This window comes from Capra hircus, chromosome 1 (genome assembly GCF_001704415.2).
Source record: "Capra hircus breed San Clemente chromosome 1, ASM170441v1, whole genome shotgun sequence".
Classification (NCBI taxonomy): domain Eukaryota; kingdom Metazoa; phylum Chordata; class Mammalia; order Artiodactyla; family Bovidae; genus Capra; species Capra hircus.
Window position 1 is genome coordinate 111220774 of NC_030808.1, and position 17098 is coordinate 111237871.

General features: G+C 39.7%; 1 pseudogene; it reads left to right on the forward strand.

Moving 5' to 3' along the window:
- Nucleotides 15-14579, forward strand: LOC102178114 (annotated as a pseudogene).

Consider the following 17098-nt stretch of genomic DNA (forward strand, 5'->3'; position numbering starts at 1 on the left):
TGACTTTGGGAGAAATGACCACTGTCAAAAGTTTTAACAGATGCGTTGCTAAAGTGTTCCCAGTGAGTGTGTGTGGGCCCCTCCCCAGTGGACTCAGTTTGCCACTGCTTGCGACTTCATTGTCGTGTCTCAACCAATCACAGAGCCTAATTTGTGGACCTGCACTAGGAGCTGAGTAATCCTCTTGAAAGGAGCCTCATAAGAATCTCTTATGCTTAGCAATAATATATAATGACATAATAGAGGCTTTTGAGATTCAAATAGAATCACTTTGTAGAAACTATCCCTTTCCTGTTTATCGGCCTCATTCATTCTCACTTCAGCCAGGTTTCTGGGAGCTGCCCTTGCTCTCAAAGTAAAAAAAGCATTCTGCTTCATTATGAAGTAAAAAAGACAGGAGACATCAGGCCACACTCTATCCTTAGGGGTATAGAAAAAAATGAATGGAAAACCATGGAAGCGTTGGACTAGAAGACATCACTTTGAATCTGTGTTCTGCCACTTGTGTTAGTTCACACTAACTTCTATGCCTCAAGTGCCTTATGAGTCACTAGGATGATAGTGAGTTACCCTAGAAAAATTCTGTAAAGCCTATTAAGAGTTCAAGGAATATTTTTCATGTACATCATTTTCTTTCATCTTCTCTTCAAGGTGAAGTGTTGCCCTCAGCTTACTTTGCTGACTTTGTCACTGGTTCAGGGACAAATCCCTGAGAGTTTCTGGGTTCTTGCCTGAGAATCCTCTCTCGTGACTTCTTGCTTGGCCCCTCTCAGAGATATCTTCCAATCTCTTTCTCTAGGTCAGTTCACCATAGATCTCATCTGCTTCTTTGTCTCTTCTCAAACATCTCCCCTGGGAGTATAAATTTATAAGGGTATTTTCAGGATTCAGTCCAGTCATATGTATCAGGAGCATAAAAAATGACTATACCCTTTGATCATGTGATTTTACTTCCAAGTATTTATTCCAAGGAAGCAATGCTACTGCTGCTGCTAAGTCGCTTCAGTCGTGTCTGACTCTGTGCGACCCCATAGATGGCAGCCCAGCAGGCTCCCCTGTCCCTGGGATTCTCCAGGCCAGAACACTGGAGTGGGTTGCCATTTCCTTCTCCAATGAATGAAAGTGAAAAGTGAAAGTGGAGTCACTCAGTCATGTCCGACTCTTCGCTTCCCCATGGACTGCAGCCTCCTAGGCTCCTCTGTCCATGGGATTTTCCAGGCAAGAGTACTGGAGTGGGGTGCCATTGCCTTCTCCAAGGAAGCAATAGAGATGCACATAAACATGGTATATAAGAATATCAAGAACAAGGACTTCCCTGGTGGTTCAGTGGTTAGGAATCTGCTTCCAATGAAGGGAAGTTCAATCCCTAGTCGGGGAACTAAGATCCGACGAGCTGTACGGTACAACAACAACAACAAAAAGAATACTGAACACAGTTTATTTCTGACAGTAAAAGAAAAAAAAGAACAAATCAAAAAATGTATACAATAAAGAGTTTCTAAAATAAATTACAATCAATTCACATGATGGAAAACAAAGAAGTGATTCAAGTCATATTTTAGAAATATATTTACTCACAACAGAAAATCTGAATATGCTTACCATGAAGGTAACAGATAACAAAGTACCGTATACAATAGTACTCTAAACTTCTAAAATTTACCAACATATTACTGCTCGTTCATATGCATTTCTCCATTAGAAGCACTAGAAGAAACCACTACAAACTAAGAGAAAAAGAAAAAAGTAGGAAACAAATCCCTTTTCCTATTATTTTAATGATCCAAGGATTTTTATATTTCCATGTTCATTTCCGGCCCAGATTGACGCTCATCCAGTACTTTCAATTAGTTTTTGGTGGTAGATTGCAGCTGATTTTAATTTTCTTTATACTTTTCTATATTTTCCCACATGTTCTACCATATTCTTACATTTCACTTATAAATAGAAAAAATACTACTGTAAGAAACTCCCCCTTTTTACAACTCCTCCACACATGCACATTCCACTACAATACTGTCTACACACACTTGCACGTGTGCACACACACACATTTACTCCCCTAATATCATCATCACTCACTCACCTGGGTCCCACCAACCCATCCACACAGAGGTCATCTCCTAAAGGATTTCCAGTACTCATCTGTTGGTTAAGTGTAATCTCTACCTGCCCCTGAGGAACCCCTCAAGAGAGTCCCCATCACCGCTTCACCTGTGAAACTGCATGCCCACGCCACAGTGCCCCGGAGCCGACTAGACCCTCACAAGCAAGCTAGTGGATGGCATGACCTTGGCCCTGACTGACATCTGTTTGTCAAATATATAACTAGTCCTAGTTTTCTAAAATGTTATGGGCTACACGTTTCACCCTCAGACTTCAAAATGATACTGAAATGAAAGAACTTAAAGAAAAGATTCCCTGGAAAATCTCTTCCAGTATAGACTTCAGAGTCTGGCTTCACATAAACACAGCGGCACTCTGGGTGACAAACTGCTTCTCCCCAACAGCCTGAGAATCCTCTCATGAGCTGCAAAGGTTTAGTCTAGGCCTTTCACAAAACTGTTTGGAACTATTCCTCACTCGTTTTTGCTCTTCTTTTTTACCAGAAGACAGCTGTTTCTAAGCAATTATCCCTCTTGTTGCCAAGGGCTACCCTTGTACAAAGATACATTTATTACCAAATCTGTGCCATCTTCATCCTCCAGGCAAAAGCTGCACTAGGCACCATTAAAATCATTTAAATTGATTGTTATATTAATAATAAAATTTGCATTTTATAGCACTTTATATTGTACAAATTGCTTCCACATGCATTATTCTTCCTCTAGGTCAGGAACTAGATTCAATGATGATGAGGCTTCTGATCTGTGTAGCAGCATCTGGTGGCCAGTGTTTTTATAGTTCCCAGGATGCTAGTATATTTTGCTTGGTCCACATGACTACATCCTCAAATGTAGCAGAATTCATCAAACATGATACAGAGAATAGAAAAAAAAAATCTGTGCTCTTAGAGTGGTTTTATTAACTGCACAGGGATGGATGTCCCACGACTCACCTTGCCCTCATAACACCCCATGTGACTGGTTTTCTTTTGTTCACTTTACAAATGAGTTCACATGGCTAATACATGCTAACATGCAGATACCAAAGCCTGTGTCCTTTCTGAGGAATTGTAGTAGAGAGAAAGGACACAGACCAAGTCTGGGAGGATGGGTATTAGATCCAGCTCCTTCACTGTCCAGACCTCTCTCCATCTCTTTGGACTAACCAGCCTTTTTCAGAGTCTGTGGTTCTAAAGGAATCAGCAGTGTTCTGGTGTGGGATGAGAATTCTAACCTTCAATGCAATGATAGCCTAATACATGCTGTCAGCAATAGCAAGCTGTTTTGTTAACTATCAAGGTGAAATTGTTTATTCAATAATACTTTGAACATAATTATCATTTCCACAGGACTCTGATTTCAAAGAGCCCCTGATCAAGGCAGAAGACATCAGAATGTCGATGCAAACGGCCGCAGGTATTTAGTCCCAGGTGTCACACCCAGGTTCTTAGATCCTAGTCTGTGCTCTGTATATTTACACAGCCCTCTCCCAGGCTTGTTTGAACCTTGCTCTTCTCCCAGGGCCCTGGCAAAGGTCAGGCTCCCTTCCAAGAACAATATCCTGCCCAGACTTGTCTCTGCCTTCAAGCAAAGGAAAACACCTGAGCCCCTAAAGATTATGAGAACTGTCTTAATAACAAAGGCTAAAAGAGTATTTAAAGGCTGTTTACAAGGCTTCCAGGAAAGGCTCAAATTCTGTATTAACTGCGGATAAACATTGCTGCAAGCCTCTCCAAAGCCCCAGCTTGATAGACACAGCAGCGAACTCACAGTAGATTTCAGTCTCATGGTCAGACTCAGCTTGTTAGATACTGCTCGGCTTTTATACTCCTCTCTGTCATTCTCTTACCTTAATAATCATTTCAAATCCGCATGCCATAGCATCAGATGAATGGATACACTAATCTATTCCATTTTCTTATTTCCCATGTGGAGCTGTCCTTCTAAACAGTCAAGAAACGAACCACAGGTAATTGCATATGTTTAAATTGCTGTCTTTAGAATATACACTAGGGTTTGTTTTAAATGTATGTCTCCAACAGTTAAAAAATATTACCTCTATTGAATTTTTTGATATTATGACATTATGGCTTACCTGAAAGAAGGCTAAAAATGAATCAGTTTTCAGAGGTGTATTGTTATATGAGGTGCAAGTTATTGATTAGAGGCCATGAGGTGCATAAGAAGCAGGCTTTTGCTTTTTTTAACAACTCAATACCTACCACTTGTTACAGAAGTGTCTCCCGTGTGTCTAAATAGAGAAAGCCTCAATTATAGCCAAGGAGAGATACTCAGACACTGCACGCATACAAAGTTTTAAATGGCTGCCTTGCTGAATTAAGAAAGCCTCATGTTATTATTTCTTTTGCTCCTTTTATTTTCAAGGAAATAATCTGACAGCTTGATTAATTCTCTGCCTCTAAATCAGCTGATTCTTAACATACAGAAACAAAAGCATCCTTTTCTCCTTGGCTGCATCACCTATTATATAGCTATAGTGAGTTGTGGCTGTGACAAAAAATGGTGAAGATGGTAAGCAACTGACTGGAGCTAGGAAACCATTATCATCACAGTTGTCTAGAGAATAAGCACCTATTTTTAGCCAAACGTGAAACTGAAAAAAACCTGACCAGCTTTAACTCTTAGCTGAAAAATTTAGCATGCCTTCCTGCCCTCCACATTGGCACCTTTCTAATCCATCTCTACACTGAAGGAAGTTGACCATGTCAACCCGCAGGCCACTAAAAAAATTTTTTTACAGCTCTATTGAGATTTATACACCATAAGACACTGAGATTTATTTATACATCATAAAATTCATCTATGTAGAATGCACAATTCAATAGTTTTTGCTGTAGTTACAGACTTGAGCAGCCATTATCACAATGTAATTTTAGAACATTTCCATTATCCCAAAAGGAAACCTCATTTCCCAATCTTCCCTCACCCCAAGCTCTGCTGCTGCTGCTGCTAAGTCGCTTCAGTTGCGACTCTGTAGGCAACCACATAAATCTACTTCCTGGCTCTATAGATTTGCCTATTCTGGACATTCTGTTTAAATGGAATCTTAAATACGTGGCCTCTTCTGTCTGGCTTCTTTGACAAAACATAATGTCAGGAGGTTTATTTATGTTGTAGTATGTAATAGATTTCATTTTTTTAATATCATTATTTAGACATAATTTATGCACATAAAATTCACCCATTTATAAAGTACGTTCAATAGGTTTTACTATCCTCACAGAGTTGTGTGATCATCAGAACAATCGAAATTTAGTACATTTTCATCACTCCAAAAAGAAACACATACCTGTTAGCAGTCACTCCCCATTCTCCCCCACCATCACCCCTGTCCCCAGACAACCATTAATTTTACTTTTCTGATGCTAAAAAGACGTCCTTATTCTGTACATTTATATAAATTGGATCGTATAATATGTGATCATTTTCTAACTTCTTTCAGTTGGCATAATGTTTTCAAGGTTCATCCATGTTTTAGCATGCATCAGTATTTTATTCCTTTTTATTGTCATATAAATTTCCCTTTTATGGATATATCATATTTCATTTGTCCATTCATGAGCTGATGGAAATTTGGGTTGTTTCCATTCTTTTGGCTGTTATGAGCAGTACTGCTATAAACATTATCATACAAGTCTTTGTGTGGACATATGTTTATAATTCTCTTGGGTAAATATCTAGAAGTGGAATTGCTGATATGCGAACTATATGCTTAACATTTTGAGAAAATGCCAAATTCTTTTCTAAAGTGGTTGTATCATTTATATTCTAATAATGTACAATAGTTCAGATATCTCCACATCCTTGCCACTATTCGTTATTACCCGTCCCTTTTATTATAGCCATTCTAGTGGAAATAAAGTGGTATCTCACTGTGGTTTTGATCTGCATGTCCCTAGTAGTTAATGACTCAAAGAAAGCTCTGTGTTCTTCCAGATATTTTCAAATTTTAACTCTTACATGTAGGCTTATGGTCTATTTTCAGTTGATTTTTCTGTATAAGATAAGGCCTATTGCAGAAAGTGAAGAGGAACTAAAGAGCCTCTTGATGAAAGTGAAAGAGGAGAGTGAAAAAGTTGGCTTAAAGCTCAACATTCAGAAAACGAAGATCATGGCATCCGGTCCTATCACTTCATGGGAAATAGATAGGGAAACGGTGGAAACAGTGTCAGACTTTATTTTGGGGGGCTCCAAAATCACTGCAGATGGTGACTGTAGCCATGAAATTAAAAGACGCTTGCTCCTTGGAAGAAAAGTTATGACCAACCTAGATAGTATATTCAAAAGCAGAGACATTACTTTGCTGACAAAGGTCCATCTAGTCAAGGCTATGGTTTTTCCTGTGGTCATGTATGGATGTGAGAGTTGGACTGTGAAGAAGGCTGAGCGCCGAAAAATTGATGCTTTTGAACTGTGGTGTTGGAGAAGACTCTTGAAAGTCCCTTGGACTGCAAGGAGATCCAACCAGTCTATTCTGAAGGAGATCAGTCCTGGGATTTCTTTGGAAGGAATGATGCTTAAGCTGAAACTCCAGTACTTTGGCCACCTCATGTGAAGAGCTGACTCATTGGAAAAGACTCTGATGCTGGGAGGGACTAGGGGCAGGAGGAGAAGGGGATGACAGAGGATGAGATGGCTGGATGGCATCACTGACTCGATGGACGTGAGTCTGAGTGAACTCCAGGAGTTGGTGATGGACAGGGAGGCCTGGCATGCTGCGATTCATGGGATCGCAGAGTCGGGCACGACTTAGAGACTGAACTGAAGTTCATGTTACTTTATTAAACTGTAAATAACTTTCTGTACCATTTGTTGGAAAGACTATTGTTTCCCCATTTAATTATCATGATCTCATGTCAAAAATCAATTGCCTGTAAATATGAGGATTTTTATTCCATTGGTCTATATGTCTATCTGTATGTCAAGGTTGTTTTATCTTCACTATTCTAGTATCTTCACTATTGCAGTAAGAAATCAGGAAATGTAAGTCCTCTGACTTTTTCTTTTTCAAGATTTTTTTTAGCAATTCTGGGATCCTTTCCATATAAATTTTAGGGTCAGCTCATCAATTTCTGTGGGAGTGAGGGGGTGCTGAAATTTTGATAAGGATTGTGTTAAATCGACAGATCAGCTGGGGAATGTTTCCATATTATCAATGTTAAGTCCATGTATCTGAGGACTTAAGTCATCTTTCCAGGGCCCTGTATCTGCCATAAGATAAAAATCCATAAACAATAGGCTTCATCTAGCCCCTAGCTGATGAACCAGATCCCACTTTTGCAGCAACCACCTCAACTGTCAACTCAAAATATACCACCAGCCACATAAACAGGCCTTCAATTCCTTAAACAGATAATGTCCTCTTTTTACCTGCAGGTCCTCCTCACTCTCATGTACACCACCTTCTCTGTGTTGTTAGGTACTTTCTCCCATTTGTCCCATCTCCTGATTCCTGTCTTTTCCTGCACATCTCAGCTTACTTTTCACTTCGTCTGAGGCTTGCATCCTGAGATACACAGCCCTATCACTACAGTCTACTCACTCACTTTTCCTTATACCTGTATGGTGGACTTGAGACTACTTCATGGAAAGCAGGTTGATCAAAAAACATCTTGGTTGAAATGGACACTAATGGACACTGATCCCTATTTTAGGCAGTACCAGAAATTTTGGCAGTTTTATAACTATTCATATGTTTTTAAACATTTTTATCACTTTTCATAAAATTTTCAGGATTTTTTCCTAGTATTTTTTCCCAGACTACTCTACCAGCTTATACATTTTATACATTTTGAATGATTGCCTCTCAAAATGTACATGTCTTAATTTCTAGAACCTGGAAATAGGTTGTATTGCATAGCAAGAGAGACTTTGCAGAAGTAATTAAGTTAATGTTTGCATTATCCATACAGGTCCAATAATGTAATCTTAAGTGTCTTCATATGGGGGGAAATACAGGGCGGTATATGCGAAAGAGAAGGCAAAGTGACAAAAACAGAGATTGGAATGCTGGCAGTCTCTAGGAGCTGGTAAATGCAAAGAAATAGATTCTCCACTCAGAGCCTCTAAAAAGAACCAGCTCTGTTGACATATTGACTTTAGCCAAGTGAGACTGGTTTGAGATTTCTGATCTCCAGAACTGTAAGAGAACAACAGTGCTGTTTATTAAATGTGTGGTAATCTGTTGTAGCAGCAGTAGGTTACAGTAATGAATTGGAAATAACCTAATATCCAACAGAAAGGACTGTTAGGAAACAACCTGAATGTCCGCAGGATAGAACTGGTTATATATAACTTCTGGTAATTTTCAAAAGATTAAGTGTGATTCAATCTTTTTTTTTTTTTTTAATTTTAAAATCTTTAATTCTTACATGTGTTCCCAAACATGCATCCCCCTCCCACCTCCCTCCCCATAACATCTCTGTGGGTCATCCCCATGCACCAGCCCCAAGCATGCTGTATCCTGCGTCAGACATAGACTGGCGATTCAATTCTTACATGATAGTATACATGTTAGAATGCCATTCTCCCAAATCATCCCACCCTCTCCCTCTCCCTCTGAATCCAAAAGTCCGTTATACACATCTGTGTCTTTTTTCCTGTCTTGCATACAGGGTCGTCATTACCATCTTTCTAAATTCCATATATATGTGTTAGTATACTGTATTGGTGTTTTTCTTTCTGGCTTACTTCACTCTATATAATCGGCTCCAGTTTCATCCATCTCATCAGAACTGATTCAAATGAATTCTTTTTAATGGCTGAGTAATACTCCATTGTGTATATGTACCACAGCTTTCTTATCCATTCATCTGCTGATGGACATCTAGGTTGCTTCCATGTCCTGGCTATTATAAACAGTGCTGCGATGAACATTGGGGTACATGTGTCTCTTTCAATTCTGGTTTCCTCGGTGTGTATGCCCAGAAGTGGGATTGCTGGGTCATAAGGTAGTTCTATTTGCAATTTTTTAAGGAATCTCCACACTGTTCTCCACAGTGGCTATACTAGTTTGCATTCCCACCAACAGTGTAGGAGGGTTCCCCACACCCTCTCCAGCATTTATTGCTTGCAGATTTTTGGATCGCAGCCATTCTGACTGGTGTGAAGTGGTACCTCACTGTGGTTTTGATTTGCATTTAAAAATTGAAAGCATTTCCCCTAAAGTCAGGAACAAGACAAGGGTGTCCACTTTCACCGCTACTATTCAACATAGTTCTGGAAGTTTTGGCCACAGCAATCGATCATTTTTAAAATATATTAAAAGTGCTCCAGGGATGGGGGAGCCTGGTGGGCTGCTGTCTCTTGGGTTGCACAGAGTCGGACACAACTGAAGCAACTTAGCAGCAGCAGCAGCAGCAGCAGCAGCAGAAGGCTATCTATCAGGATATTAAAGTGTATAGAATAATGAGTATTTTTTTTTGTCTTGTTTTTTGTTTTGATGTTTTTGTGGGGTTTTGGGTTTTTTTTTTCTTGGTGTCTTTGGGTGAATACAAACAAATAATGGGTATTTTATGCTAATTTTTTAAAATGCAAAGAGCCTAAGGCTGTATTATTTTTGTAATAATAAGGGAGAAAGGCAGTAAAATAAACCAGCAGTGAATGAAAAAAGAAAATAAAGGAAAGGATTTGAAAATTTTAAGAGCTTTACCGGATTTGATTTCTTAATTTTTAATTTATATGCATATAGCTTTCCCATATTATTTGTTCAGCATTGTTTTCAAGAACTTTTCTATCTCATAAATAGGTTGAAAATGAATACTTCTACTCTCCAGTTCATATTTTTTATAGCTTTTGTATATACCAGATATATCATGTTAGAACCTTGGCTGCAGAAATGGGTATTTGTGCTATAAGATACAGTGCCTGTATAAATGATCATTTAGTTGATAAGAATCAACTAAATAATTTTAAAATGAAATAATATACAATAAAATATTGAATTATACAGCCTTGGCTTTTAGGAGAGTAATGAGGTAGTATTTGATAAAACCATACACACAGTTTTGCACATCCTTAGATTATTTATCCACAATAGGATCTTCCAACTATTAGTTCAAAATGCACCCAAGTAATAACAACAGTAATAGCAATGGTAATAATATTAACAATAACAATAATAGTTTTATATTCCATAGTATATTTGTCTCATTGCTTACCAATTCTTACAAAAACTATATGCAACAAATACTATTTTTCTATTATTTCCATTTTGTAAATAAGAACCTGGAGCTCAGAAAAGTTAAGCAATATTCCCAAGATCACAAAGGTCCTTGGTGGTGTCAATGAATTTTCTAGTCAGTGACCTGTGCAGGACACATAGCCCAGCTGCCTATCTGTCTTTAAAAACAAGAAGTGTTCATGTTGGTGTATGGCAAAATCAATACAATATTGTAAATTAATTATCCTCCAATTAATATAAATAAATTTATATTTAAAAAAACAAAAAATTAATAACTAAAAATAAAAACAAGAAGTGGGAGGCATTACCAGTCATTCCCCCACTCTACTGGGGATTTTCAATGAGAATGAAAATGTGGCCAGAAATTGCTCACTGATACCAGCTCAAGGCTCAAGAAATTTCTAGTACCTAAAGGGTCAGGCCAGTCAGTTTATTTTTAAGAGAAGTAGGTTACTGCTTAACTTGCCAGTGAAAGTGAAGTCGCTCAGTTGTGTCCGACTCTATGCGACTCTATGGACTGTAGCCTGCCAGGCTTCTCCAGCTATGGGACTTTCCAGGCAAGAATACTGGAGTGGGTTGCCATTTCCTTCTCCAGGGAATCTTCCCAACTCAGGGATCGAACTTGGGTCCTCTGCATTGCAGGCAGACTCTTTACCGTCTGAGCCACCAGGGAATCCCGCAACTTGCCAGACTGACTTCTAATATTTATGCCATACAGCAATATGATACAGCAGAATCAGAATTTATAATGATTAAAAGGTGCACTATTTTCCACAACTGTCCTCATCCTGCTCCAGCTTGCTCTGGCTCCATTTCTGCTGATGGTCATTGAGGTGGAGTTGGGATAATGTTGGGGAGGAACACTTGATTCTGCCAAATAAAGGTAATAATAGCATTTCTTTGCATTTTAAATGCTCTCTTAAGGTAAAGACCTAGTGCATTTCAGATTTAGACTCTTCATTATGATGGTTTCTTTCCTTTTAAGGGATTCCCTAACCAATACTCCTTCCCTCTTAGTTCAAGAGAAGTTGATGACAAGGTGGGGAAGGACCTCTGGTCCATGTACCATCTTCTGGGTCTTTGCAGGCCTTACCCCATTTGGTCATTGTGTGGCTTTCATATTGGTATCCACCAACAAGGCTGCAGACCTCTAGTCATGCCTCCATTCACAAGGACCTGCACTCTGTGCCCTCTTTTTCCATGACTCCAGGTTGCTTGTAACCTATCAGTCCTCTCAGCTTCCAGATTCCTTTCCACTTCATACAGTCTCGCATTACTTGTGACTTTCCATTGTGTGATGGCCACAGGGAAGAGAGGCACTGTGTCAGGCCCATCCATGGAAACATGTCTCCCTAACATTCACTTCTGAATTAAGCCCATGCAATGGTGCCACATTGAACAACGTGCCATCACAAACCAAAGGCTTCCCTCCACAGCTTACAGTCCTCAATGCAGACACTCTCTGACAGCCCCAAACCTGTTTAGATGTTTGCTGCTAAGTTACCTCAGTCGTGTCCAACTCTGTGCGACCCCATAGACGGCAGCCCACCAGGCTCCACTATCCCTGGGATTCTCCAGGCAAGAACACTGGAGTGGGTTGCCATTTCCTTCTCCAGTGCATGAAAGTGAAAAGTCAAAGTGAAGTCACTCAGTCGTGTCCAACTCTAGCGACCCCATGGTCTGCAGCCTACCAGTCTCCTCCATCCATGGGATTTTCCAGGCAGGAGTACTGGAGTGGGGTGCCATTAGATGTTTAGCCACACCCAACCCATGTTCAACCCTGGGAACATGAAGACCAAGAAACACTTATCTGGCCCTCCTTTTTTTCTTCAGCCCCATTATTCCTCTAGTACCAGAAGGACTTTCTAATTATTTTCCCTTCTAGAAACAACTCTCCTTATGTCATAACTTCTTTCTTGCCAATCACATGAGCTTCTTTCTACAGGTGGATATCTTTTCCCTTTCATGGCATAAAAAGCCCCATGATCTGGCCCTGATAGTGGAAGGATGACCAAAAAAATTTTAATTATCAAGAGGCAAGAACATGAGGAATCTTTTTCCCCTCATTGCACCCAGAAAGCTGCTTGGTCCCCTTGGAGGACCCTTCTCTTACTGTTCATTGAATTGTGTCCCCTTCAAATTCACATGTTGAAGCTCTAATGCCCAATGTGATGCTATTTGAAGATGGGGCCTTTGCGAGGCAATTAGGGATAGATGAGGTCATGAGAGTAGGGCCTCCATAAGAGAATGAGTGGCTTTTAAAGAAAAGACCAGAGAACACACTCTCTTTTCTTTTCCACCATGTAAGGACACAGAGAAGAGGGCCTTCACCAGATCCGAATCCCACCAGTACCTAGAACAGAGAGAAAGACCAAAAAAAAAAAAAAAAAATTCATTCTTTTACAATAGTGCTGGTTAAGTATGAGGCTCTGTTTCCAGGATTTAAAAGCCTGGCTCTATCAGTTCCTAAATGTATAGCCTTTGGCAAGTTACTTAACTATTCTATATTTGTTTTCTCATATGTGAAAAAACAGAGACAATACTCAGCTTGTTATGAGGATGAAGCATGACTGTGACTCAACATAGACATTGTCACACAATGAAAATGCCTAGCTAACATTAGAAATTAACAGTGTGTCTTTGTCCCTTAGGTGTTAAAGTAGTCTTCACTCAGGTTATTAAGTTTCATATAAGAAATTCAACATAAAACACTATTCACATGTGAATAGCAGAAAAAGGACACTAAACAAACAAAGGACAATCATTGTTTTCATTTCCTACAACACCCATAAAATTCTGCCTTCCGTGTACTAGATCTCCTTGTAGAAGGCGATTGCTGAGATGCCTGACTAACCCTAGATGGCAATGTTGGATTGGTAGAATTCATTAAGACCTTGGAAAGTGGGTTCTGGCTTTCTGAGAAAGGACATAATTCAAATCAACCTGACAGAATCTTAGGTGAAGATGTCGGTTGTGTCACATACATACACATTAAAACCAACCCGAAGATATATCTAAAACAGATATTTACAAATTTTAAATGATCTACTCAATACTGTATGTTTTATTAGCATTGAAAATGTTTCTTTTTGTATTTTAATAAATGCTATCATCGGTACATAGTTTTCTAAGTACAACTGTTAAGTGTTCAGTAATATCTGATTATTGTAGTTTAATTGTCTAAGTCATTTTGGAATGGACCAGAAACATTTTGAAACCTGGCTAAAACAATTTTTCTGGTTGTTCAAATGCAGTTCAGCTAAATAAGCTAAAACACTTTCTTGGATCATAGTCATGCTCCCTAATTAAAGTTTATCTAGGTCCCGGCCGAAGCCGGCGTGCTGTGAGCTGCATGCCCCCGGCTCTGGGCGATGAGGAAGAGGAGGATGAAGTGAAGGAGGGGGACGAAGACGACAGTGATGAAGAAGAAGATGAAGAGGACGAGGTCGTCAATGAGGAAGTGAATATTGAATTTGAAGCTTATTCTATCTCAGATAACGATTATGATGGAATTAAGAAGTTACTACAGCAGCTTTTTCTAAAAGCCCCTGTGAACACCGCAGAACTCACAGATCTCTTAATTCAACAGAACCATATCGGGAGTGTGATTAAGTAAACGGATGTTTCAGAAGACAGCGATGACGATGTGGATGAAGATGAGATTTTTGGTTTCATAAGTCTTTTAAATTTAACTGAAAGAAAGGGAACCCCTTGTGCTGAGCAAATTAAGGAGTTGATTCTGCGCCTCTGTGAGAAGAATTGTGAGAAGAGCACGGTAGAGGAGTTGGACAGGCTTTTCAACGACACCTCCAGGCCTGTGGGCTTTCTGCTGAGTGAGAGATTCATTAACGTTCCTGCACAGATCGCACTGCCCATGCACCAGCAGCTTCAGAAAGAACTAGCAGAGGTACGCAGAACTAACAAGCCATGTGGGAAGTGTCACTTCTACCTTCTGATTAGCAAGACGTTTGTGGAAGCAGGAAAAAGCAATTCCAAGAAGAAACAGAGCAACCAAAAGAAAGAAGAGTTAATGTTTGCAAATGTGGAAGAAGAATTTTTCTACCAGAAGGCAATCCTGAAGTTCAACTACTCAGTGCAGGAGGAGAGCGACACGTGTCTGGGAGGCCGATGGTCCTTTGATGATGTACCAATGAAGCCCCTGCGAACTGTGATGTTAATTCCAGGCGACAAAATGAATGAAATCATGGAAAAACTGAAAGAACATCTCTCTGTCTAACCCATCTCCCACGGACCGTGGCAGTCTGGCTTCTGCACAGTTACTGGAAGACTTGAAAAACTCACGACTTTATTCAGATGAAGGTCCTACAAAAAGTTGGGTTCTGTCAGCCGTGTCTGTGACACATTTACAAAATATCATTGCTTTTTTAAAATTTTGGTCAAATTAAGAACGGTTAAGAACTTTTCCAATAAGAAGAAAAACCACGGGGTAGTAATTTAAGGAACTCAATAAAAACTTCTATTTTTTAGTTTTTGAAAGAAAAAAAATAAAAAATAAAGTTTATCTAATAACAAAATAGTGTCACATAACTGTCTTGAACCAAATGTAATTCTTTAGAAACTACCATTATGGAGAGATCTGGGGCAGAAATTTAATTTAGTGAGATACATATAATAACTTATATTGGTCTATGATAGTCCTTTTTTATTGGTTTATTCATTCAAAATGTAGTTAAAAGAGATCTTCAAAATAAGCCAGATTTGTAATTCCAATAACCCAGAGCAGAAAGCATAATTTTTCCATTTTCCTCTAAACCTAGCAGTCTCAATAATAAATAGAAATATCCAAATTATATTTCTACAATGCCAGGAATATATTTTCTCTTAAGAACAAAAATTATTACCACCCTCGACACTACCAGAGTCTTATTTATAGTATTAATTTTCACCATCTATGAAGAAAGGGCTCGGTTAGCAAACTTCAGACTAGTCCCTATAGAATGAAGAATGTGTGGAGGCTTAAGCAAGAAGATACTATAGCATTTAGAACCAGAGGCAGAGCTGCTCCCCTGGAGGGTATCTGTCTTGGTAATTAACATGGTCTACTACTTTGGTCAGAGTATCAGTTCAGTTCAGTTGCTCAGTTGTGTCTGATTCTTTGTGACTCAATGGACTGCAGCACGCCAGGCTTCCCTGTCCTTCACCAACTCATGGAGCTTGCTCAAACTCATGTCCATCGAGCCGGTGATGCCATCCAACCATTTTATCCTCTGTCATCCCCTTTTCCTTCTGCCTTCAATCTGTTCCAGCATCAGGGTCTTTGCAAATGAGTCCGTTCTTCGCATCAGGTGGCCAAAGTATTGGAGTTTCAACTTCAGCATCCGTCCTTCCAAAGAATATTCAGGACTAATTTCCTTTAGGATTGACTGGTTGGATCTCCTTGCAGTCCAAGGGACTCTCAAGAGTCTTCTTCAACACCACAGTTCAAAAGCATCAATTGTTTGGTGCTCAGCTTTCTTTATAGTCCAACTCTCATATCCATACATGACTACTGAAAAAACCATAGCTTTGACTAGAAGGACTTTTGTTGGCAAAGTAATGTGTCTGCTTTTTAATATGCTGTCTAGGTTGGTCATAGCTTTTCTTCCAAGGAGCAAGTGTCTTTTAATTTCATGGCTGTAGTCACCATCTGCTGTGATTTTGGAGCCCAAAAATATAAAGTCTACAAAGTATACATTTGAGGAAATGCAAACAATATTCTAAGAAAAAAAGTCTTTTTTAATTTGGGGGGTAATTCTTTCAAAACAAAGGAGAGGACTTGAAAAATCTTTATTGCCACTCCTTGAGTTCTAGCAAATTCCTCTCCCCACTACTGGGACATGAGGACACTGTCCCATGTGCTCAGTTGCTCAGTCATGTCCAGCTCTTTGCAACCCTGATGGACTGTAGACCATCAGGCTCCTCTGTCCATGGATTCTCCAGGCAAGAATTTTGGAAAGATTACCTAAATAAATTACTCCTCTTTCCTCCATGCCCAAACATCATTTCATTAGGGACAGTCAGACTGGGGAGATGATCAGGACTGGAGGCAGAACAAGACCTTGCATTCAAGTCCCAGCTCTGCTACTGATTAATTACTTCTCCAAGGGGAGAAGTGATTAAGAGCCCCCAGCTCCAGACTCCTTTAAGCACTCCATCAGTCCCCTTCTCTGACTGTCACATCTGGAGTTACCTTACTCCCTACCCGCCACTCCTCAACTTCACTAATGAAATGGAAGCTCACAAGCGCCACCTTGAGGCTTCAGATTAGCACAACCACCTCCAGAAGCTGATCATTGAAGGAACCTGCAGTCACAACTGCCCCTGCTTGTGACACCAGAAACTTTGTGAGATGTAAAGTCAGCAGACATGCAGCAGGTTATTAAGAGTTCCTTCAAAGTGTTGCTAAGCTCACTACCAAGGAGCAAGCATTCAAGTTCCAACTTCAGACACAAACTACGTCCAGAAACATCTCCTTCCCCAGGATAACGGAGACAATGGCATAGGACTGGGCTTCATTTTCCTAGTAAGTGTCCCTTGGGGAGATTCCATGTGGCCTTTCTTATCCTGCTTACCACTTTGGACAATCCTAATCATCAGAGATATTTTAATTGCAGCCAATGTGAAAAGGGAAAACCATCAATCCTTGATTCCAGAAGGTTCTACATCCTCTACACAAACGTGACTACCACCATCTCTGCATATCCTGAACATCTCATTCCAAAGGGTATGAAATAGAACCTAAGTCTTATTAGCTTCAAGGCCCTTGCTTTTGCCATGAAACCTGATGATG